Genomic DNA, 23,630 nt, shown 5'->3' on the forward strand with positions numbered 1-23,630 from the left:
TTAATAAAGTAAGGGTCACTTGGACATGAGCACTGTCAATTTGACAACTAAAATGTTTACTAACAGGCAGGCAGGGTAAACAGTAGGGATTCACTGGATACAGGTGACTCATGGCTGGGATAAGGGGAAGGAGAAAAATCAGGGAATTCTATCATATTTTGCAGGAGCTAGGCAAGTCAAGATTTGCCAGGTTTTTTTTTTTTTTTTTTAAATTTTCCACTTTAAATATTCAGACTAGGGGCTGGGGATTTAGCTCAGTGGTAGAGCGCTTACCTAGGAAGCACAAGGCCCTGGGTTAGGTCCCCAGCTCCGAAAAAAAAAAATATTCAGACTGTAGTTGACTCTAGGTAATGAAAGCCTTAGAGAAGAAAACCGTAGGAGGGCTGGGGGTTGGGGCGAGGGGAGGCTGCAAAAAACCAGGGCATGAGTTTGTGTGTGAGGTCAGGCAACACAGTGAACAGGACACTACAGTTCTGTTCTCTGAGGAACATGTGCACACCATCAGAACTGTGGGTCAGTGAATGTCACCTCATGCCAGTCTTGAGCATGAGCCCTCCCTCCCTTGTGAGGTGTCCATTCCGTGAGAGAATGGTATTCAGCTTGAGGGTAGTGAAGCACTTTGAAGAAAATCACGTAGCCTAGTTGTAAGAGCTGGGGTTCTACTTATTACTTTTTTATGCCTAAGGATGCTTGCATGTGTGTCTGCGCACCCGGAGCATGCAGTGCTCAAAGCAGCCAGCAGAGGGCATTGGAGCCTCGGGAATTGAAGTTCTAAACGGTTGTTTACCATGTGGGTTCTGGGAACTGAACTCAGGTATTCAAGGGTAACGAGGACTCTTAAATGCTGAGCCATCTCCAGGCTGGAGCTGGGATTTGAACCAAAGTGATCCAGCCCCAGGTTTATTCCCTGAGCTGAGAGGAGTCAGCTTCATAGGCAGTGGTCTGGGTGGCTTTGCAGGGCCTCGCACACGCCTTAGTACCTTGCTGTTGCTGTCTTCAGGTATGTCGTGGGTTTTGCATGCAGGGTCCTGTGCTTGGATTAGGCACTGGCCTCCCCCCGTTTCACAGCTGCCGAACTGAGACAACAAAGAAGCTGTAGCTAGAGATGGACCCAAAGCTTTGTGCATGTAGTCAAGTGCTTCACCACTGAGCCACACGCTCAGCAAGAACCAGTTTCTTTCTTTTTAAACCAAGATACTAAAACAATTATTTTGGGGTTGGGGATTTAGCTCAGTAGTAGAGCGCTTGCCTAGCAAGCGCATGGCCCTGGGTTCGGTCCTCAGCTCCAGGAAAAAACAAAAAACAAAAACAAAAAAAACCCAATTATTTTACCTAAAGTGACTAACCCACACTATGTTTTTTTTTTTTAAAGATTTATTTTATGTATATGACTGCACTGTCCTTGACATACCCAAAGCGGGCATCAGATCCCATTACAGATGGTTGTGAGCCACCGTATGGTTCCTGGGAATTGAACTCAGGACCTTTGGAAGAGCAGACAGTGCTCTTTTTTTTCTTTTCTTTTTTTTTCTTTTCTTTTCTTTTTTTTTCGGAGCTGGGGACCAAACCCAGGGCCTTGTGCTTGCTAGGCAAGCGCTCTACCACTGAGCTAAATCCCCAACCCTACACTTTGTTTTTTAAAAGTAGGGTTTTTTTTTTTGTGTTTTTTTGAAAGTGCTGCCATCACCAAATGTAAAGGGAGTAATATCGTTTTGTGTGTCTTCAGGTTTTTTTGATGTTTGACTTAGTGGAGACACCCGTGTTCTTTTGTATCCTGTGATCTGTTGTGAAAATCTGGCCTCGTAATGTATATTGGCAAAGGAAGTGGTATTTCAGTATTCTACTTAGACGGTGGTGACTGTTGTCATTTGGTATTAAGCTGAACATCTTGATAGGGCCAATTTTTTTTAAAGATTTATTTATTTATTACATATAAGTACACTGTAGCTGTCTTCAGACACACCAGAAGAGGGCGTCGGATCCCATTACAGATGGTTGTGAGCCACCATGTGGTTGCTGGGAATTGAACTCAGGACCTCTGGGAGAGCAGTCAGTGCTCTTAACCACTGAGCCGTCTCTCCAGCCTACAATCTTGAAAACTCATTGTTTTCGAAGATTTTTTGTTTGTTTGTTTGTTTGATTGAGACAGAGTCTCACTGTGTAGCCTGTGGTCTGTAACTCCCATGTAGACTGGCTGGTCTCAAACCTCAAACTCACAGCAGTCTGCCTACCATGGTCTACCAAGTGCTGAGATTAAAGACATCGCCCCCACACACAGTTTATTTCTCACTAGGCATCATTCATGCGTGTTTTTGTGTGGGTTTGTGCACATGACTGCACCTTCCAAAGACCATCAGATCCCCACTAGAGATGGAGTTACAGACGGTTGTGAGCAGCTGACCAGGGAACCCCACGCGGGTGCTGGAAAAGAGCAGCAAGTGCTCTTTACCACTGAGCCATCTCTCCAGCCCCTGAAGTAGACTTAAAAACAAAACAAACCGGGGTTGGGGATTTAGCTCAGTGGTAGAGCACTTGCCTAGCATGTGCAAGGCCCTGAGTTCGGTCCCCAGCTCCGAAAAAAAAAAAAAACCATCAATGACAGAAAAAAAAACCCTCAAACAGTTTGAAACTAATTTGTTTAATCAAATATTTCCTACTCTGTAATTTTCCCTGAATCAGAGAAAAGGCAAAACAACCTAAGATGCTCATCTCCGGGCCAGCCTCAGGCCAAAGGGAAGCTCTCTGTCTATCCACAACCCCCACTCCTCTCCCACAGCCTTTTACCTCAGAGCCAGGTATAGCCTCTCCTTTTAGAAGAGGAATCCCCAGTTCAAGTGACCCACTTAAGACCAGGCAGCTGCTTAAAGCAGAAGGGAGAGTGTGGATTGATAGAGTGTTCAAGTCCCCGCCTTTCCCCCTTCCTTCTCCTCCTCCCCCTCTCCCTCCCTCCCAACATCCACACTTCCAATTGTGATGTCACAGGGACAAGGCTGTGACATTTATTGCTAGAAATAATATGGTTCAGTCATCTTCATTCTCAAGATGTCGTTTTTTTCCCTTTAACTCGGTAACTGAGACAGTACGTTTTTAACGATCTGGGGTTCGTATAAAAGCAGACCTCTTCACCACAGAGTAATGAGCAAACGGATGGGGTAGGTGTGGGTCTCAGTGGGCAAGGCCTGCTGTGGCATCTGATGGCAGGTTTGCAGAGTCTGATGATAGGGTGAGATCACACAGAGATTCTGCATACCTGGAACCCTCAACACTCAGGAGCCCGATGCCTGCCTGGAAGACAGCACGCAGGAGGCCAGTGCACACCTGGAACCCAGCAATCTGCAGGCTGAGACAGAAGACAGAGCTCCAGGCCAGCTTGGGCTGTACATCAAGAGCATCTCTGACACACACACACACACACACACACACACACACACACACACACACACACGCACCCATACACCCATGAAGGGATAAGGTCTGAGGGTGAAGCCTGTTCAAGAGCATGCGCAAGGCCTCGGGATCAATCTCCTGAATTGTTAAATGAGTCAATAAATCAGAAACAGTCATTCTGCCAGGCAGGTGTAGCATACATGTAATCGTAGCCCTTGGGAGCTGGAGGCAGGAGGACCAAGAGTTAAAGTCATTGACAGACTAGCCTGGTTTGCATAAAGTCCTGTTTCGAGATGCAGGTATAAATAAGGTGAATGTCACGGTGTTATCTACTAGCTGTATGTTGGTGGGTAGAGCTCGACTGACGCAGGGGCAGGTGTGGGATTCTCAAAACATCATCTCCAGTGGCTTCCTGCCCAGAATGTCCAGGTTGTTCGTTATGAGATGAGTTAAGAGCTGCACGTGAGGGACCTGGATATGCATAGGATAAATAAATCACATGAGCCTGTGAGCACAGCACTGACTGGGAACAGCCAGGACTGGGGTGAGCCTGTTGTTTCTTGGGCATGGGCATGCGGGGACCCAGAGTCCCCATCCCAGACTGGCAGAAGGGCAGGAAATGTTCTGCTGACACAGCCCACTCTAGCCTTCCAGCAGGCTGCAGTAAGTAAGCTAAAGTAAGCTATGATGCCTGCTGCTGTAGTCTTCTTGTTCCAGACAAGTTTCCTCGATATACACATTCACTGTGAGACTTAGAGAGATGGCTCATTGCTTAAGGGCCCCTGGCCGCTCTTCCAGAGGACCTGCGTTTGATTCTCAGCACCCACCTCCAGGAGCTCACAACTGCTTGTCATTCAAGCTCAGGAGATCCAATGTCCTCTTATAGCCTCTGTGGTTACCTGCACACACACTGTGCCTCTCTGTGTCTCTCTTAGTTTGTATCTCTCTCTGTCTCTCCTAGGCACACATACACAGTTCTTAAAATCTTAAAAAAAAAAACAAAACTTTTATTGAGAAATTGGATTTGGTGGTATATACCTATAATCCCAGGTTGGGAGGCAGAGGCAGAGGGGCAGAGGGGCAGAGGGGCAGAGGGGCAGAGGGGCAGAGGGGCAGAGGGGCAGAGGGGCAGAGGGGCAGAGGGGCAGAGGCAGAGCTTGAGTTTGAGGCCAGCCTGGGCTACATATCGAAACTCTATCTCAAACATAACAAAGCAGAAGAAGACTGGGCTGGAGATTGGGCTTAGTGCGTGAAAGGTGTCTGCTGCCAAGCCTGATGACTCATGGAAAAAGGGGAGGAGCTATCCCCTAAAGTTGTCCTCTGACCTCTGCAGATGCACCATGGCCTGCATGCCTGTTCAAAAAAAATATGCTTTAAAATATAATAAATACATATTGAAGTAGGGAGGAGGAGGAGCAGGAAGAGAAAGAGGAGGAGGAAGAAGAGGAGGAAGAGGAGGAGGAGGAAAAGGAAGAAGAAGAGGAGGAGGAGGAAGAAGAGGAAGAGGAAGAGAAGGAGCAGGAGGAGCAGGAGAACTAAAAGAATCAATCCTACTAAAGCCTTGGTTGTTGCCCTTTTGCCTATGGGTATTTTCCCTGCACGTGTGTCCTGTGCTCTGTGTATACTGGTGCTCAAGGAAACCAGCATGTCAGGTGTTGACAATGCTGAGCTGTGAGCTGGGTGCTGGGAACTGAACCCATGTCCTCTGGGAGAGCAGCCATTGCTCTTAACCGCTGAGCCATCTCGCCAGCCTCCTGCTGTAGTTCCTGTCGTTGAAAATCATGTAGACCGTGCCTAATGTCCAGTTTCTAAGGGGCTCACAGCAGACTATCACAGGAACGTACATCACACCCTTCCAAACCTTAGCTGTGTCATGTACAGTCACACAGCCTTGGCCGCTAACTCTTCAGCTCCTGTCCCCATCAACTCTGTGTCCGCTTGGTGCTGGGCTGCTTGTCTGCTGCACGTGCTTCTGCCAGGCTGATAGCCACATACAGTAGGTGGCTTCTGCCAGGCTGATGGCCACATGCAGTAAGTGGCTTCTGCCAGGCTGATGGCCACATGCAGTAGGTGGCTGGGGCGCAGACAACCCAAGTCATAGATAAACCTTTCTGCCTGTTTCTGTCCAGCCCTACGGGCGCGGTCTGCTTCAGTCCTGCCTTCAGGTCTGTCTTGAAACACTGCACTCATTGGCAACATCAACCTTCCCTTCCACCCTCCACCCCAAGCTGTTTTCAAATCCCATAATTCCAGACAGAATGAAAGTTCTTGCACATAGTGCACAACTGGAGCCTTTGAATGTTACCATTCCTCCGAGGTCTCTGGGGCTCTGTCTACTGTTTTGTTTTGTTTTATTAATTTTCAAGTGAGGGGTTCATTGTTTAGTCTTGGTTCTCCTGGAACTGGAACTCGCTCTGTAGATCAGGCAGGCCTTGAACTTGACGGAGATCCGCCTGTCTCTCCTCTGCTAGGCTACCGCCAAGCTTCTCTCTATTCTTAGTATGGTTTTTTTCCCCAGTTGTTTGAACAACAAAGGTCTTATGTGTTTTTCATTAAAACAAGAACACTCTCTGGTACAGCTGCAGTGCAGTAAGAGAACTTGTATGTATTTGATAAAATGTCGCATTTTAAAAGTGTAATCTACAACCTTTATTTGAACTTAACAAGTAGCAGTGATATCTTTGACAGCAAAGTTTGTTTTTTTTTTTTTGTTTGTTTGTTTTTTTTTTGCTGGCTCAGGATCACAGCCTGTTAGAGCGGCTTCAGGTGTGCAGGAGGAGGCGTGTGTATCAAGAGAGTTCAAGATCCCACTCAGCTGCACAACAAGGTGGGAGAGGCTAGCCTAGGCTACAGGAGAGACAGTGTCTCAAAGAGTCAACAACAGAAGGAAGGGAAGGAAGGAGGGAGGAAAAGACAGAAGAGCAGAAATCAGACACCCTTCCCCCCATGCTGTGTAGGTTACATGCAAGTCTACCTCTCTGCCTAGAGCAACTCACACCTGTGTGGTCCCCTGTTCAGCCGTACACCAGACTGACTGAGGACACTCAGGAACCATCCTGGAGCTGACAATGCAGCTCTGTCCTGTTTTACTTTCCGGGGGTTTTGCTGCATCCGTGATGACAGTTCCCACTGTGACAGCACAGGAGGCTCTGTCTCCCTAAAAACCCCAACTGCCTTATCACTCCCTCGCACACAACCTGAAAGCCTTTTCAGGCCAGAGAGCCTTAGTGATCAGGAGGGAAACTCGCCCCTGTCATCCCTGTGTGTTCAGAGCTCACTTTTCGGTGCCATGCTTTCCTCTGTCTGGTTTTGTCCCCTTTAATCTGACCTGGTTTCTTTACCCTCCTATCTTTCGATGGCAGATTTGGAAGAACGTCACGTTCATGTGACGTCAGCTTCACTTTTTGTTCAAGGCGATGCCCCACGTTTATTAGAGAATTTATGTCTGAGAAGTCAAGGTGTCCTTTAATGATCTGGGATTGAATGGGTAAAGTGTTTGCTTGTTAACTGGAAAAAGGCCTGGGTTTCACTCCCAGCACAAGGTAAAACCAGGAATGGTCATGCATGCCTGGAACCCCATTACCTGGGAGGTGGAGGCTGGAGTATCAAGTAACCAAAGCCAGCGTTATTGTCAATATGCACACTGCCTTGAAATGTCCTATAGTTAAGGGAAGGGAGCTGAGGGGGACTTGGGACAGTACAGCCACATTGACATATGACAAAGCTTCAAAAGACCATGAGGGGTTTTTTGTTTGTTTGTTTGTTTGTTTGTTTGTTTTTATTCTTTTGGCTTTTGAGACAGAGTTTCTCTGTGTAACAGCCCTGGCAATCCTGGAACTCTCACTGTAGACCAGACTGGTTTTGAACTCAGAGAGATAGATCTGCTGTCTTTGCCTCCTGGGCGCTGGGACTAAGAGCGTGTCCCACCATGTCCAGGCACCTCAGCCAGAATTCTTAACACTACACCATTTGTGAACCCTTCCTGACACATACAAATTGCTTGATGACTACAGTACTGGGTGTTGCAGGATAGCTGGTCACGCCACAAGCTCCGAGATCGTGTGGTTTACTGGGAAACTCGGTTTCTAGTTGTGGTGTGACTCACCTTAGCTCGCACCTTTGATCCCAACAACGAAGGTAACGTTAGTTTGTAGAAGTGATGTCTAATTGAGTAGCAGACAAAGTGACGAATCAGAGAAAGATCCCACAGAATAGGATATGCCCAGCTCTCACGAGAGGAGAGAGGGAAGCCACTTAAGGGGCAGCATGGGGGAGGGGAGCGCAATTCTATCAGGAGAGTTTTACAGAGAGGTTGAAGAGAGAACAAGCTAGACAGGTAAGGATAGAAGGAACCAGAGAAGGAGAGGGAGTCAGAAGATTAGAACAGAGTGACAGAGTTAGTATGAGGCCATGGAGAGCAATTCAGGGGAGACTGAGAGAAAAGCCAGATTGGATCAGTCAGCTTAGAGAGGAGTTCGATCCAGAACAGCTGAGTTGAACCAGCCAGCCAGAGTTCAGAAAGAACAAGCAAGGGTGAGCTTGTTCAGCAGCAAGTCTCAGAGGCTGACAACATTCTAGGCCTAGGTTGTACAGAGGCTGGAAGCTTCCAGGACTAGACATAGATTAGTAGACAGAGGCAGTAAGTCTCAAGAGACAATTTCATCAGGAGAATAAAAAACACTTTTACAAATGGGTTTCATGAAATATGATTTTAGACGTAACACCACCTAGAACCGGCTAGAGCCAGAGGGATCTGAGAACTTCACCCTGAACTCTGCACCAATGTGCCATTGACTCCTGCCACACATCAGTGCAGTTCTGTCTTGGCATGAAAACCCTCTGGGGTGGGCAGTGGTTAGTGAAGGGTTAATGCAGGCTTGGCTGTGACTGGCCACAGCGATAACACCCGTGAGGCATTTCTAGCAATCCTTCCGATGCCAGTTCGTTTTTGTCAGCTTGACACAAACCCGGACATACTTGGGGAGAGGAAATCATAACTGAGGGAATGTCTCCCTGTAGGGGGCTGGAGAGATGGCTCATTCATTTCCAGAGGTCCTGAGTTCAATTCCCAACAACCGCATGGTGGCTCGCAACCATCTGTAATGGGATCTGACACCCTCTTCTGGTGTCTGAAGACAGTGACAGACAGTATACTCATATACACAAAATAAATCTTAAAAGTTTGGCCTGTAGGCAAGGCTTTATATAAGGTGTTTGCTTGATGTGCAGAGCCCTGCCTACTATGGGTGGCACCATCCCTGGGTGTATAAGTGAGCCAGTAAAGCAACACTCCTTTGTGGTCTCTCTTTCAGTTCCTGCCCTGACTTTCATTGGTGACGGACTGTGATTGGATCATGTCAGCTAAAATACACCCTTTCTCTTCCCTGAGTTGGTTTTGGTCATAGTGGCCCCCCATCCCCCACAGCAATATAAACCGTAAGACACTTCATGGAAAAGAAGGTGGAAAGATGAACGTTAGAGGTGGAGGTGGGGGAGACTGCTGTGAGGTGCCATCTCCTGCTGCTGGAGCACTGTCCTGCCGGGGAGGAGCACTGAATGCTGAGGAGGGGAGCACTGTGTGCTGTGGAGGGGAGCACTGTCCTGCTGGGGAGGAGCACTGTGTGCTGAGGAGGGAAGCACTGTGTGCTGAGGAGGAGCACTGTGTGCTGTGGAAGGGAGCACTGTCCTGCTGGGGAGGAGCATTGTGTGCTGAGGAGGGAAGCACTGTGTGCTGAGGAGAGCACTGTGTGCTGTGGAAGGGAGCACTGTCCTGCTGGGGAGGAGCATTGAGTGCTGAGGAGGGGAGCATTGTCCTGCTGGGGAGGAGCACTGTCTGCTGAGGAGGGGAGCACTGTGTGCTGAGGAGGGGAGCATTGTGTGCTGAGGAGGAGCACTGTCTGCTGAGGAGGGGAGCACTGTGTGCTGAGGAGGAGCACTGTCTGCTGAGGAGGAGCACTGTGTGCTGAGGAGGGGAGCACTGTCCTGCTGGGGAGGAGCACTGAGTGCTGAGGAGGGGAGCACTGTCTGCTGAGGAGGGGAGCACTGTCTGCTGAGGAGGGGAGCACTGAGTGCTGAGGAGGAGCACTGAGTGCTGAGGAGGGGAGCATTGTCCTGCTGGGGAGGAGCACTGTCTGCTGAGGAGGGGAGCACTGTGTGCTGAGGAGGGGAGCATTGTCCTGCTGGGGAGGAGCACTGTCTGCTGAGGAGGGGAGCACTGAGTGCTGAGGAGGAGCACTGAGTGCTGAGGAGGGGAGCATTGTCCTGCTGGGGAGGAGCACTGTCTGCTGAGGAGGGGAGCACTGTGTGCTGAGGAGGGGAGCATTGTCCTGCTGGGGAGGAGCACTGTCTGCTGAGGAGGGGAGCACTGTGTGCTGAGGAGGGGAGCACTGTGTGCTGAGGTGGAGCACTGTCTGCTGAGGAGGAGCACTGTGTGCTGAGGAGGGGAAGCACTGTCCTGCTGAGGAGGAGCACTGAGTGCTGAGGAGGGGAGCACTGTCTGCTGAGGAGGAGCACTGTCTGCTGAGGAGGGGAGCACTGTGTGCTGAGGAGGGAAGCACTGTCTGCTGAGGAGGAGCGATATCTCTGTGGAGAAGCCCTGTCCTGCTGCTTTGCAGTGCGGTCTCCCAGATACGATGTAGTCACTGCACTCATGCACGCATTGCACAAAATCAATTCAAAAGACTCAGTCAACATTCCAGTGGACAGCATAAGTGTACTCAGTGGGGTTGGGGAGGAAATAAAGGGTGGGGGAGAGGAACTGCTGCTGGCGGTGTCAGGGAGGAAAAGGAGGGTGCAGTTGGGGTGGGTATAATCAAAGTATATGTGCATGATATGGCCAAAGAGTATTAAAACAATTAAGCAAACAACTTTAATAAATGAAGTTTTTAGAAAAGGTCATTTTAGGGGCTGGAGAGATGGCTTGACAGTTGCTGCTCTTGCAGAGGACCCAGGTTCCTTTTCCAGTGCCCTCGCGGTTGCTCACAAGGGTCTGTAACTCAGGCTCCTCTGTAACTGGCCTCCTTGGGTAATAGGTATGCACAGGACACACAGACACACATACACACAACACACAGACACGCATGCACGCGACACACAGACACATATGCAGGAGAGACCCTCAGATACATAGGGTGAAAATAATAAAGGAACCCTTTTAAAAGAGCATTGTAGTTTATAATTCTTATATATTTTATTTCTTCCTTTGGAGTTATCTTTATCAAGTCTCAATGGGATATGGCAATACTACATTAATTGTATTACAACATGGAAAGCATTCTTTTATGTAAACATTTTAAGTGAGGCATGGGATTATTATATATGTTAAAATTAATAATTAAAATGTTGAATATATGGCAATGGAAAAATGTTTGGGGGATGTTACAGAGTTCTTTCTTTCTTTTTTTTTTTTTTTTTCTTTCCCCAGAAAGTATCTCACTACGTTGGTTTGGCTGACGTAGAGTTTGCTGTCATATAGATCTCCCCCCCTCTGTCTCCCCAGTGCTGGAATTAAAGGCCAGCACACCCAGCTCTTATGGAATTATTTTTTGTTTTAAATTTTATGTATATGAGTGCACTGTCGCTGTCTTCAGACACACCAGAAGAGGGCATCAGATCTCATTACAGATGGTTGTGAGCCACCATGTGGTTGCTGGGATTTGAACTCAGGACCTCTGGAAGAGCAGTCAGTGCTCTTAACCTCTGACCATCCCTGCAGCCCCTTGTTTGATGATTTTTAAGTAGGTGTGTAGATGTGTGTGTTTGCATGTGTGTTCATGCATTCTTGGGAGAGATGGATCACCAGTTAAGAGCACTGACTGCTCTTCCAGAGGACTCGTGTTCAATTCCCAGCACCCGCATGACAGCTTCCAACTGTCTGTAACTCCATGGATCCAATACCTTCACACAGACATACATGCAGACAGAACATAGAGGCACATATAACAACAACAACAACAACAATAACAATACTAATAAAAGGAGACCAGGGCATTGGATCCCTGGAGCTTGATTTACAGAAGACTGTGAGCCTCCCAACATGGGTGCTCCAATTCATGCCCAGTCGATCTGGAAGATCAGGAAGCCCCGGAGCCATTTCTCAAGCTCTACTGTGGAATTCTTGGTGAATAAGTGTGATCCTCAGGAACGTGTGGTTAGTATGTCACTTCAATGTATATAAAACTGTTAGTGCATCATTCCGGGAATCCCGGATACCTTAAACCCTCAGAGGAAAAGATGGAACGCTCAGCATTTATGCCACTCCTACCTCAGAGTTACGCCGGCAGAGGCTAAAATGCTTGTGTCTACCTTCATCCAGCGCATATATTTAACGTACGTCTTCCCTGCACAGACATGTCTGTGCTGAGTACGTACTTATTGAAATAGCTGGGTCTTATCCTTTCCTGGAACGCTGCACAGAATTCTAACTTAGGGCTTGGTGACTGAGTAGTTCCGTTCAGCAGGTCAAGGGAACTCTCACTGGAGCATCTGTCTATCTGTGCAAGTCACTTTCCACCCTCTTCCCATTAATCATCAACATTATGTAAATGAGGGACGAGAAGCCCAGAGGGAGGAAGCACACGCCCCAAAGCACAGAAGCTTCACTTCCTGGTAGACCCGGGGCTCCAATCAGACCTCCACCACATCTTCCCAGGAAAAGTCAATTCTGTGGCAACGTGGGGGCAGACGTTGACTGCCCCATCATAGCCTTCGTCCTCAAAGATGCCATTAAAACGTGATGTAGGTTTGGAGATTTGAGGGCAGAACCTGACGTGCACGTGACATGCACAAAGCCACGCCCTCTCTCCCCTGGTAGGTACTTGTTGATCTGAGAGGAGGTCGCCACAGCCTCGAAGTCTGCCCGCAGCGCAGGCATGGGGCAACAGTGCTCGCTGCTCAGGCTCCCGAGGCTCATCTGGAGTTCAAGATTTCTGGTGAGATTAAAGGGACGCATTTCATTCAAGTCTCACACCCCAGGGAGGGGTTCTTTCTGTCTTTTTCAAGCTCTCAACAGAACTCAGAGGCAGCTGTGAGATTAAGATCAGATCTTCTCAGGGAGCTTTAATCTGGCTACTGCTGGGTGCTGAGTCAAAGCCACAGTAGGACAGAGATTCCCAAGCCTGTGTACTGGGAACGTGCAGGAAGGCAGGTAGGCAGGCCGCCTCTGCTGGGTGGGAGCTGCTGGAGCCCTGGGCTGATAAACGAATCAGGTTCAAAGGAAAGTTGCCCGGGTAGTTTGTGCTTGGGTCCTGTCGTAACGCAGTCATTCCCTTTGCCCAAACAAGTTGCTTTATTTAGGTATGAATTGGCTTGGCTTGGCCAAACAAAACGTGCTCATCAAACCTAGTCTGGAGTCAGCAGAAGTGGGCTGGGAGTGGAGACAGAATGTAAGATGCAAATAGCTTGATGAATCAAACAAAGGGGCAGCCCTACGCCTTCTCCCAGACCCTGATCAATGCAACACAGGGCAACCATGGCCGGTTGGATCCCTTATGATGAGGCTAACACAGTGGTGCTGCCTATGGGTCTAGGTAAGATAGAATAGAGTTGTTGTAACAGGCCCCAGACCTTAGCACAATGAACTCCATGATGAAAAAGCCATTCGGGCTCTAAAAACTCAGCACGTAGACAGCACCGGCTGCCAAAGTGAAAACAAAGACCTAATCCATCAAGGTCCACAGTTCTGGGAATGCCTCGAAATGTACTAACCCCGTTCTTTGACTTCTGCAGTTCTGCTTCTGGCTAACTGTTCTTGCTAACCGAGGTGTGTCAACCCAGGGTGTGATTTTGTGCTTAAACGCTCACCCTGAGAAAGACTCGGTGCTACACTGATTTCTTTTAAAAGATTTTATTTATTTTATGTGTATGAGCACACTGTCGCTGTCTTCAGACACACCAGAAGAGGGCATCGGATCCCATTGCAGATGGTTGTGAGCCACCATGTGGTTGCTGGGAATTGAACTCAGGACCTCTGGAAGAGCAGTCAGTGCTCTTAACCGCTGAACCATTTCTCCAGCCCCGGCTTCATTGTCTTAAACCCATGTCCGAGAAGTCTTCTCTAGTGGATACCCCACAACAGTTATCAAGCTTTGAAACAAACAAACAAAAAACAAATAAAGAGAACAACAAAACAAAAACAAACCACCACCACCGCCACCAACAACAACAACAAGAATGAAAACCCCTGGGCTTTGAAAACAGACGAGGGCTAGGGCTGTAAGTGAGCAGTGAAGAGCTTCCCTAGCATCCCAAGGGCGTGGGTTTGATGCCTCAGATTAAAGATGATGGGGTGGGCTGGAGAGATGGCTCAGTGGTTAAGAGCACTGACTGCTCTTCCAGACGTCCTGAGTTCAATTCCCAGCAACCACATGGTGGCTCACAGCCATCTGTGATGAGATCTGATGCCCTCTTCTGGTGTGTCTGAAGACAGCGACAGTGCACTCATATGAATAAAATAAATCTTTTAAAAAAAGAATAATTAAAGATGATGGGGAGGGGAAAGACCAGTGTGGACTCCAGGTGTCAACATCCCACATTGGGAGGAAGAACAAAGCAAGATCCATCAGGAAAGCGCAGAGGGACCTTGAAGGGAGGCATCTGCGAAGCAGACAATACATGGGGTGCAAAGAGAAATGACCGGGCAACAAGCAAGCATGCCGAAAAGGAACTCGACCGTCCTCTTCTCCCTCCCGCTGTAGGAAGATCATAAGTCACAGATGCTAGGGCTGTGGCTGCACCTCAGGATGACACCGGGGATCCCAGAGCCCTGCTGGGCTGAACCTAAGTAGCTATGCTCACTCCTCAGTGATTTCTTCCCACACAGCAGCCTTCTTCAAAGACATTGATAGGAAAATCCCTGACTGAAGGAGTCCTCCACCCCAGTGTTGCAGGAAGCAGAGCTGGCTCCACTTCCTGTAAGGTCCCTAGGGCTCTGCCCTGAGAGTCATCAACTCTGTGGTTTTAATGTCACCAAGAGAAAGACTTACATGGGTTGGGGCTTTGCCCCTTCCCTAGAATTCACAGCGAGGCTAATCAGTAAAACAGGCGGTTTTGCAGTGCCATGTGAATTCCAAAGGAAAGGTTGTTAGAGATATAGGCTATTCAGGTTGTAAGCATAAATAATAACGCATATATCACAGGGCAGGCATGGGGGCTAAAAAAGGATCTGTAAGCTGGGTGGCAGTGCTGTAAGCCCAGTACTTGAGAGACAGACAGGAGGATCCCTGAAAATTGCCTCATCTACATAGTGCCAGGCCAGCCAAGACTAAATAGCAAAATACTCTGTTTCTAAACAAACAAACAAACAAAACAAACATAACAAAAAAACCAAGTAGACCTACTGGGTAAAATATGTAATAAAGGTCACAGTGGGTGGTGACAACTTACATTTTCTAGGTATGTACCAGGTGTCTGCCCTACGTACACTTACTTGTGTCTCACCGTGCAGCCCAGGCTGGCCTAGAACTTGTGGCCATTATCCTTCATCCTGCCTCAGCCTTCCAAATGCTGCATTGACAGGTGTGTGTACCCTGACCCCTGACTTCTGCATTTCCTATTTGAATTCACTTTGTCCCTGCAGCACCCATGACGTTCTGCTGTACAGAAATGGAGACACAAGAGAGCTAGAGTAAAACTCCAGAGGCAGAGGTAGAATTTAAAGGTAGGTATTCTGTTTGGAATCAGTTGGAACATGCATAAGTGAACAAGATCAAGTGGAGAGGAGGGAGAACAGAGGAGCCAACGTCTGGATGCGAATCTGTGATATAGAGGGGAGAAGTAAATATAGGAGATGAAATGTTTCGGGCTGATGGTGATGACGATCTGAAAAAAATTAAGGTGAGAATTTCCAGATGGACAGAAATTCAGCCTAAAGGAGACTGATAAGGAAGAACCCAAATCCAGACACAGGCAATGATGGTGACCACAGAGATCTAGAAACTGAATGTGTTCATTTCTCTGTTTTTTTTGTCTTCTGAAAGACCAGGAAGAAAAAGTTAAAAGGCCCAAAGAATATGTGTTAACAACAGCGATAAACAGTCACAGATACTGGCTGTCGGACTAAAAGCAACAGGAGCAGGAAGATGGCGGAGTGATTTCCTCCTAAAGCCCGGACGCGTTGCTACCACTTTGGAACAGTGCGTTTGCACGCATTGGTTTATGATAGAGATTCTGATGCAGTAATGGGAAGCGGAGGAGGATCCAGAGGAGGGGGGCAGCGTGGACGTAAGGAACTCATTTCGTGTGGATGAGCAGGCCCTGAGTTCCATCCTCAACACCGAGGAAGGAAATTCAGATCAAGTAAAAAGAAAATCAGTCAAATCAAATCACACGGAGGTTTGCTCTCTGAACGCAGGTTTTGTTTTGTTTATTTTACTCTCACGACATCTTCTGTGCAAGTGACAAGGGGATTTAAAAACACCGTTGCATTCTTTTATTTCGTGTGCGTGCAGGCATGTGCCTGCCGTGGTGTATGCGTGGAGGTCAGAGGACAACGTGCGGATGTTGGCTCTCTCCTTCCACTGTCTGTGTCTTGAGGATTGAACTCAGGTTGTCCTGTGTGGCAGCAGATCCCTGTATCAGCTGCGCCATCTCACCAACTCCTAATAAAGGCTTTTGTATTCTTCTTCTCATATATTGGAGCCCTGGTGACATTTGTGGTTCAGCTCCCTCAAAATCCTCTTCAGCCATTCTCTTGGCGCACGGTGCCCTTCCTGCCTATTACCACAGAGCTGTAGTAGAGCTGCTCTGACACCAGCCGCTTTTTCCTCGAGCTTTTCCCCAGAGAGCTGGCATGTTTTCAAGTGCTCTTGGTTTCGCTTGGTGAGGTTTTTACTGACACAGCTGATGGGACAGCCTGGTCTAACCATGGTTCCATGTTTTAACTTTTTGAGCCCATTCCCATGTCCCCGGGTCCCCCCACGCCCCAACACACACACAGACACACAGACACAAACACACACACACACACACACACACACACACACACACACACACACACACAGAGAGAGAGAGAGAGCTTTTGTTTTTTTTTTCTTTTTTCTTTTTTCGGAGCTGGGGATCGAACCCAGGGCCTTGCGCTTGCTAGGCAAGCGCTCTACCACTGAGCTAAATCCCCAACCCCCTACACACAGAGCTTTTACAATCCCTGAGACATTGCTTGCCTTCTGGTTTCGGAGCAGTAGTCATGATGGGCGTGGGCAGGCATGGGCAGAAAGAAGAAAGTAGTCTGGTGAGAAGCCAGTTGTGGTAAGATATTTCTTAAATGGCTTAAGATAACTACCCCGGAATTCTATGCCTGGGAGAAAATATCCTTGAACTAGATTGAAACCCGACAAAACATATCACATCTCTCTCAAACAAAACCCAAGAGATCTGGCATGAATAGACCTGCACAGAGGAAAGAATCTGCAGTGTGGTGTTTTTCAAGGAGGAGAAAATAAAGTCCCAGGTGGAAGATGGCAGCTGGGAGAAGAGGTAAGTCTGGAGAGCACTGTGCTCAGTGAAATAAGCCAGGCAGAGAGAGAGAAAAAAAACAATGTGTTCTCACTTGCTCTTGGGATCAAAACAAACCAAACTAAAACCAAAAACAACCCCCCAAAATAAAAAACAAAAACAAAAACCAATTACATCCAAGGAGGGTGAATGGAATGGTGATTGATGCTGCCAGGGGTTGGATCTAGTTCGGTAAGACAGGAGAGGAAGACTGAAGAGACCTAGAGGAGGTGGTAACTGTGGCTGACAGCATCCTATACAGCCTAAGTGTGTGTGACCATGGACATGCTGACTATCTTGCTTCTTTTCAAACAGATTTTTTAAATTAACTTTTATTTATATAGCTGTCTTTAGGCACACACCAGAAGAGGGCATCTGATCCCATTACAGATGGTTGTGAGCCACCATGTGGATGCTGGGAATTGAACTCAGGACTCTGGAAGAGCAGCCAGTGCTCTTAACCGCTGAGCCGTCTCTCCAGCCCTGAGTATCTTGCTTTTAACAAGAATGTAAAAGAAACAACTGAAGAGGAGTGGTTTGAATAAGAATGGCCCCATAGGCTCATAGCTTTGAGTACCTAGCAATCAGGGAGTGACACTATTTGAAGGATTGATTAGAAGGTGTGCCCTTGTTGGAGGCAGAGGGTCATTAGGAGTAGACTTTGAGGTTTTTAAAGCCCATGCTGGGGGCTGTAGACATGACTTTTTCTCAGCCTACTTTAGTAAGGGTGCAACCTCCCCTGTAGCCCACCATCCACCAGAGGTCGTGGAAAATAGAGTTATCAGGACACAGGGGAAGTGGACCTGTTTAGAAATAGTTCTTTGGGGATAAGTCCACTCTTCCGTGTCAGGATATCAGCAGTTCAGTCCATAGCCAACACCTGATACGAGTCGGCGGCTACAGAGCAGTCCACGGGGCAAACGCCACACAGGAACCAGCAGCTGCATCTCAGTCCATATGGCAGACACCATTGAACTGCAAGGGCAGTTCAATCCAGAGAAGAACTGATAGACTCTATAACTGGCTGAGGAAGCGTTAAGAAGCCACGGGAACCTCACGAGAAGTTCTTTGGTGAGTTTCTCTCTATGAAATCACCATAAGCAAAGCTCAACAACAAAATGTAATTGCATGTGTGTTGTCAGCAAAGAATATCGAGGCGGAGCGAACTAAACCAATACTCCGGCTCCCACTGTCTGTGGGGGTCAGATTTATACTCCTTTATCACATGTCCTTTCACGTGTCTGCTGTAGCAAAACATCCTTTCACACGTGTGCCCCATCAAAACATCACTTGACATAACTAACTTTCCAAAGATGCCATAAATTTTCACTTTGGGAGGGTCCAGAGTCTCTCTCTTCCTTCTGTCTGCAGATCAAGATGTAGAAATCTCAGCTGCTTCTCCAGCACCATGTCTGCCTGCATTCTACCACACTGTCTGTCATGATCATGGACCGAATATCTGAAACTTTAAGCTAGCCATGACTAAATCCTTTTTTCTTCCCCATAAAAGTTGCCATGGGGGCTGGAGAGATGGCTCAGTGGCCAAGAGCACTGACTGCTCTTCCAGAGGAACTGAATTCAATTCCCAGCAACCACATGGTGGCTCACGACCATCTGCAAGGGGTTCTGATGCCCTCTTCTGGTGTGTCTGAAGACAGCAATAGTATACTTATATAGAATAAATAAATCTTTAAAAAGAAAAGTTGCCGTGGTCACAGTGTCTCTTCAGACCAATAGAACGATGACCATGACAGACATTGTTAACGGGGATTTCAGAATCGCTGTGACAGACCCGTCATGCTGCTTATTGGCGGGATGTGGAAGTTAGGGCTTTGGATTAGGAAAGCAGTTGAAGACTTTAAACAGACCTTATAGGCCGTGCTAGCAGGAGCATGGGAGACAGCGGTGCTGAGAGCAAATGTGGCTTGTAATGGCTTGGCTCAAGTGACTTGGCTCAAGTGACATAGAGACAGGTCTTGCAATATCTTGCCAAAAAATGTGGCACTTTCTGCCCTTGTCTAAAAAAAAAATCTACCTGAGGCTAAATTGAAGAATTTTGGATTAATGGCACTGGCAGAGGAGAGTTCAAGACAGCCTAATAGAGACTCTGTCATGTGACTATTCACGGTCACTCTTTTTTTTTTTTTTTGGTTCTGTTTTTCGGAGCTAGGGACCGAACCCAGGGCCTTGTGCTTCCTAGGTAAGCGCTCTACCACTGAGCTAAATCCCCAGCCCCTATTCACGGTCACTCTTAATGCAGATCTATAACGGAAAGGTACAAAACGAACGAGGAAAAATAGAAAATGCACCGTTTGAGAAAAGGGACACCAGGAAGTGTGATGTGGGAGCCAAGTACAGGGCTCGGGGGAAGTTAAAGGCTTAGGGAAAAGTCTGCTGCTAGGTAGAATAAAGCGAATGGTCACCTTAGAGCAAGACCTTACCCAGCCAATCCGTGACCTGTGAAAAGAAATTAAGGAAAAATCGTAAGCAGTGAGGGAAACTGCTGCCAACACAAAGCAGGTGCATTGTGTAATTAAATGAGGGCCGTAGTCCAGACCAGCAAGCAGCAGAACTTGGCAGTGTTACTCTCCCAGCTCTGGCTTTAGAGTCAAGGATACGGGCTGGAGAGATGGCTGAGTGGTTAAGAGCATTGACTGCTCTTCCAGAGGTCCTGAGTTCAAATCCCAGCAACCACATGGTGGCTCCCAACCATCTGTAATGAGATCTGATGCCCTTCCCTCTTCTGGTGTGTCTGAAGACAGTTACAGTGTACTTATATATAATAAATAAATAAATCTTTAGAGTCAAGGATACAAAAGGGGTTGTGGAATCTCCCCCTGCAACTAAGGAAAGCCACTAAAGCCAAGCATGTGTAAGGGATGTCCCTGCATGGAAGCCCCGAGAGGCTATTTATTGTGTGAGGCTGTGAAGGTGAAGCCTAGACACCAAGATGTGGGATACCAGCCGAAGAGATCTGAAGAGTGTTTTGACATCAGACATGGAGATGTAGAATTTGAAGTTTGCCCTGCTGGGTTTTGGTCTTGCTTTGACCAGTATTTCCTCACTCTCACTTTCCTCCCTTTTGGAATGGTGATGTGTGCTCTGTGACATTCTGTGTTGAAAGTATGAGACCTGGCTTTTTGATTTTGCAGGGAGTTATAGTTAAAACATCGCCATGAGTCTTGGGAGAGACTTTAAACTTTTAGACATTGCTAAGACTGCGAGATGGTGAGGACTTTTTTGAATTTGGGTTGCATCCATTTTTGCATTATGATATGGCCTATTGGGGGGCCCAGGGAGTGGAATATGGTGGTTTGAATAAGAATAGCCCTCATAGGCTCACAAATTTGAATGTTTAATCATCAGGGAGTGGCCCTGTATGGAAAGGGTCAAAAGGTGTGGCCTTGTTGACTTGTGTCATAGGGGATGGATGATGAGTTTTCAAAAACCCAGACTGGGCCCAGAGTCCCTCTCTTCATTCTATCTACAGATGGGGATGTGGAACTCTCAGCCACTCCTAGAACCCTCAGCCACTCCTAGAACCCTCAGCCACTCCTAGAACCCTCAGCCACTCCTAGAACCCTCAGCTACTCCTAGAACATTCAGCCACTCCTAGAACACTCAGCCACTCCTAGAACCCTCAGCCACTCCTAGAACCCTCAGCCACTCCTAGAACACTCAGCTACTCCTAGAACACTCAGCCACTCCTAGAACACTCAGCCACTCCTAGAACCCTCAGCCACTCCTAGAACCCTCAGCCACTCCTAGAACACTCAGATACTCCTAGAACACTCAGATACTCCTAGAACACTCAGATACTCCTAGAACACTCAGATACTCTAGCACCATGTCTGCCTGCAGGCTGCCACATTCCCCACCATGATGATAATGGACTGATCCTCTGAAACTGTAAGTTAGCCACAACTAAATGCTTTCTTTATGAGAGTTGCTACATCACAGTTTCTCTTCACAACACTAGAAGAGGGGCCATGACAGAGTAATAAAGGGGCATTTTACTAACACGCAGGACACCCTCTGTTCAACTGGTAGGACCTCAAACTATCAGGAAGAAGGAAAAAGAACAACAGAAGCCCTATGTGTATGAGAGAATCCAATCAGTGTTGGTCACCTACACTGATTGTAAGAACAATAATGCTTATGGAATTTGAAGTACACAGAAGTACTTCATTTATGAAGCAACGCCAAACAAAGAAAATGTCTTGAAACGGTCCTCAGGGACTGTCTTGTCCACCAAGAGTGTAAATGCGCCAAGTGCCACTGGAGTCTAAGGCCTCCAAGACTCGTGTTGTACTTGTTAGCATAACTGCTGGTTGAGGGGTAAGGCTGTGTCTGTAATGATTAGAGGCCTGAGAAGAACAGAAAGAGGTGAGAAGTTGTGATGACCCAGGGAGTGGCACTGTTAGTAGGTGTGGCTTTGTTGGTATAGATGTGGCTTTATTGGAGTAGGTGTGCTTGGCCCAGGGAATGGCACTATTAGAAGGTATGGCCCTGTAGGAGTGGGTGTGGCCTTGTTGGAGTGTGTGTGTCACTGTGGGTACTGGCTTTAAGACCCTCATCTTAACTGCCTGGAAGGCACTCTTCTGCTAGCAGCCTTCAGTTCAGCTAAAATTCTCAGCTCCTCCTGCACGCCTGTCTGGATGCTGCCCTGTTCCTGTCTTGATGATAATGGACTGAACCTCTGAACCTGTAAGCCAGCCCCAGTTAAATGTTCTTTAAGAGTTGCTGGGGAAGCAGCTGGGGGTTCCTTGGAGTTTGCTGGCTACCCAGCTTTGCCTAGGTGGTGAGTTCCAGGGCAGTGAGAAACTCTGTCTTGGGCTGGAGAGATGGGTCAGTGATCAAGAGCACTGACTGCTCTTCCAGAGGTCCTGAGTTCAATTCCCAGCAACTACATGGTGGCTCATAACCATCTGCAATAGAATCTGATGCCCTCTTCTGGTGTGTCTGAAGACAATTACAGTGTGCTTATATACATTAAATAAATAAATCTTAAAAAAGAAAGAAAGAGAGAAAGAAAGAAAGAAAGAAGGAAAGAAAGAAAGAAAGAAAGAAGGAAAGAAAGAAAGAAAGAAAGAATCCCAAAAACCAGATGGATGGTGTCTGAGGAACAATACCTGGAGTTGTCCTCTGCCCTGCACATACACATACACATAAACACACAGGCATATGCATGTGAGCACGTGTGTGAAAGCACACATACACAACACACCATTCATAGTGGAGGAAAAGAAGGTTGTGGTTTTTAAAAATCACTTTTTGTGTCTGAGTGTATGTATGAGCATAACTGTGCACTAAGCCTGCAGAGGTCAGAGAGAGCATCAGATCCCATGGCACTGGAGTTCCAGGAGGTTGTGAGGTGCCATGTGTGTGCTGGAAGCCCAACCTGGTCCTCTGGAAGAACAGTGTGCACTCTAATTCACTTGAGGCATGCCCCGGCCAAGAAGGTCTTTCTTTTTTTTTTTTAAGATTTATTTATTAATTATATATAAGTACACTGTAGCTGTCTTCAGACACACCAGAAGAGGGCATCAGGTCTCATTACAGATGGTTGTGAGCCACCATGTGGTTGCTGGGATTTGAACTCAGGAACTCTGGGAGAGCAGTCAGTGCTCTTAGCCTCTGAGCCATCTCTCCAGCCCTAGAAGGTCTTGTCTTAAGAAAACAGTTTAATTTAATACACACACACACACACACACACACACACACACACACACAGACACACACAGAGACACACAAACAGACACTGCATTGGCTGTACAAGATTTATTTGCAACTCACCTGAATACATAGTTTCACTGTTCCCTCTGTGGCCAGGCTGTGCTACCAGATAAAATGTAACAGGACTTTAGTCAAGGTTAAAAGGCAGATAAGTGTCACGCAGAGAGGAGACCAGCACAGCACTGGAGGTTGATAAAAACAGACAGAATGTAAGACAGACACAGGAGGAGAGAAGGAGAGATCACAGACTCACGCACAAGCCAACTTCTTGCACTGCACTGGTCCCCTGGCCAGTGGATATATTATTTGGTTTACTAGGTGACTGTCTGCCCTAGTTTCATGCTGTAGTGAAGGACCCCTAGTCCTCCCCCAACACAGCCAACACAGCTACAATGCAGGAAACTGGAGCATGCCTCAGGGCCAACCATCCAGGCCTGTCTTGATGTAGCTGAAGGGTAGATGGGAGTAAGAGACTGTGTGAGTCTGCCTTTGCAGAGAGAGAGAGAGAGAGAGAGAGAGAGAGAGAGAGAGAGGACACACAGGCACATGACAGGCACACACTGTGGGGGGACAGGGGGATAAGTGATAAGTAGATAAGTCCCTAATGGCAGATTTTCATGGACTTCTCCAAATAAGCAGCCAGTAATAATCCATGTCTTTTCTTGTTCAGTCAGAATATAAAAGATGTGAATGACAGGGAGCGGAGCTGAACTAGAATGTCACCCTTTAAGGATTATTTGGCTACTGATGACTGGTCTTCTTTGGAAGCTGCTCAGGCACTCTGTAACCTTGAATTTAGGAAGAAGCATGGGTAGCAGGTCAGGAGCAGTGATGCATGCTGGCCATGGAGACCAGTGAAGTTTCAATTTGCTAGACTCTGTGAACTTCCTCAGTTCACTTCTGCCCTACTTCCTAGTTAGTATCTGCTCCATAAAAATAGAGCCGCGACTGTAGCAATGTCCATTGTTCCGTGGATACAATCCCTTGAGGTGAAGGAAAGAGCGGCTTACATAAGATAA

General features: G+C 47.5%; 1 long non-coding RNA gene across 1 annotated transcript; it reads left to right on the plus strand.

Moving 5' to 3' along the window:
• Positions 1–751: 751 nt before the first annotated feature.
• On the plus strand, positions 752–16,015 carry LOC102549918 (uncharacterized). The gene is made up of 3 exons (XR_005497003.2): positions 752–1,000; positions 14,963–15,043; positions 15,363–16,015. It is a non-coding gene; the product is annotated as an uncharacterized LOC102549918 (long non-coding RNA).
• The last annotated feature ends 7,615 nt before the right edge of the window (positions 16,016–23,630 follow it).

Source organism: Rattus norvegicus, chromosome 19 (genome assembly GCF_036323735.1).
Source record: "Rattus norvegicus strain BN/NHsdMcwi chromosome 19, GRCr8, whole genome shotgun sequence".
Taxonomy (NCBI): domain Eukaryota; kingdom Metazoa; phylum Chordata; class Mammalia; order Rodentia; family Muridae; genus Rattus; species Rattus norvegicus.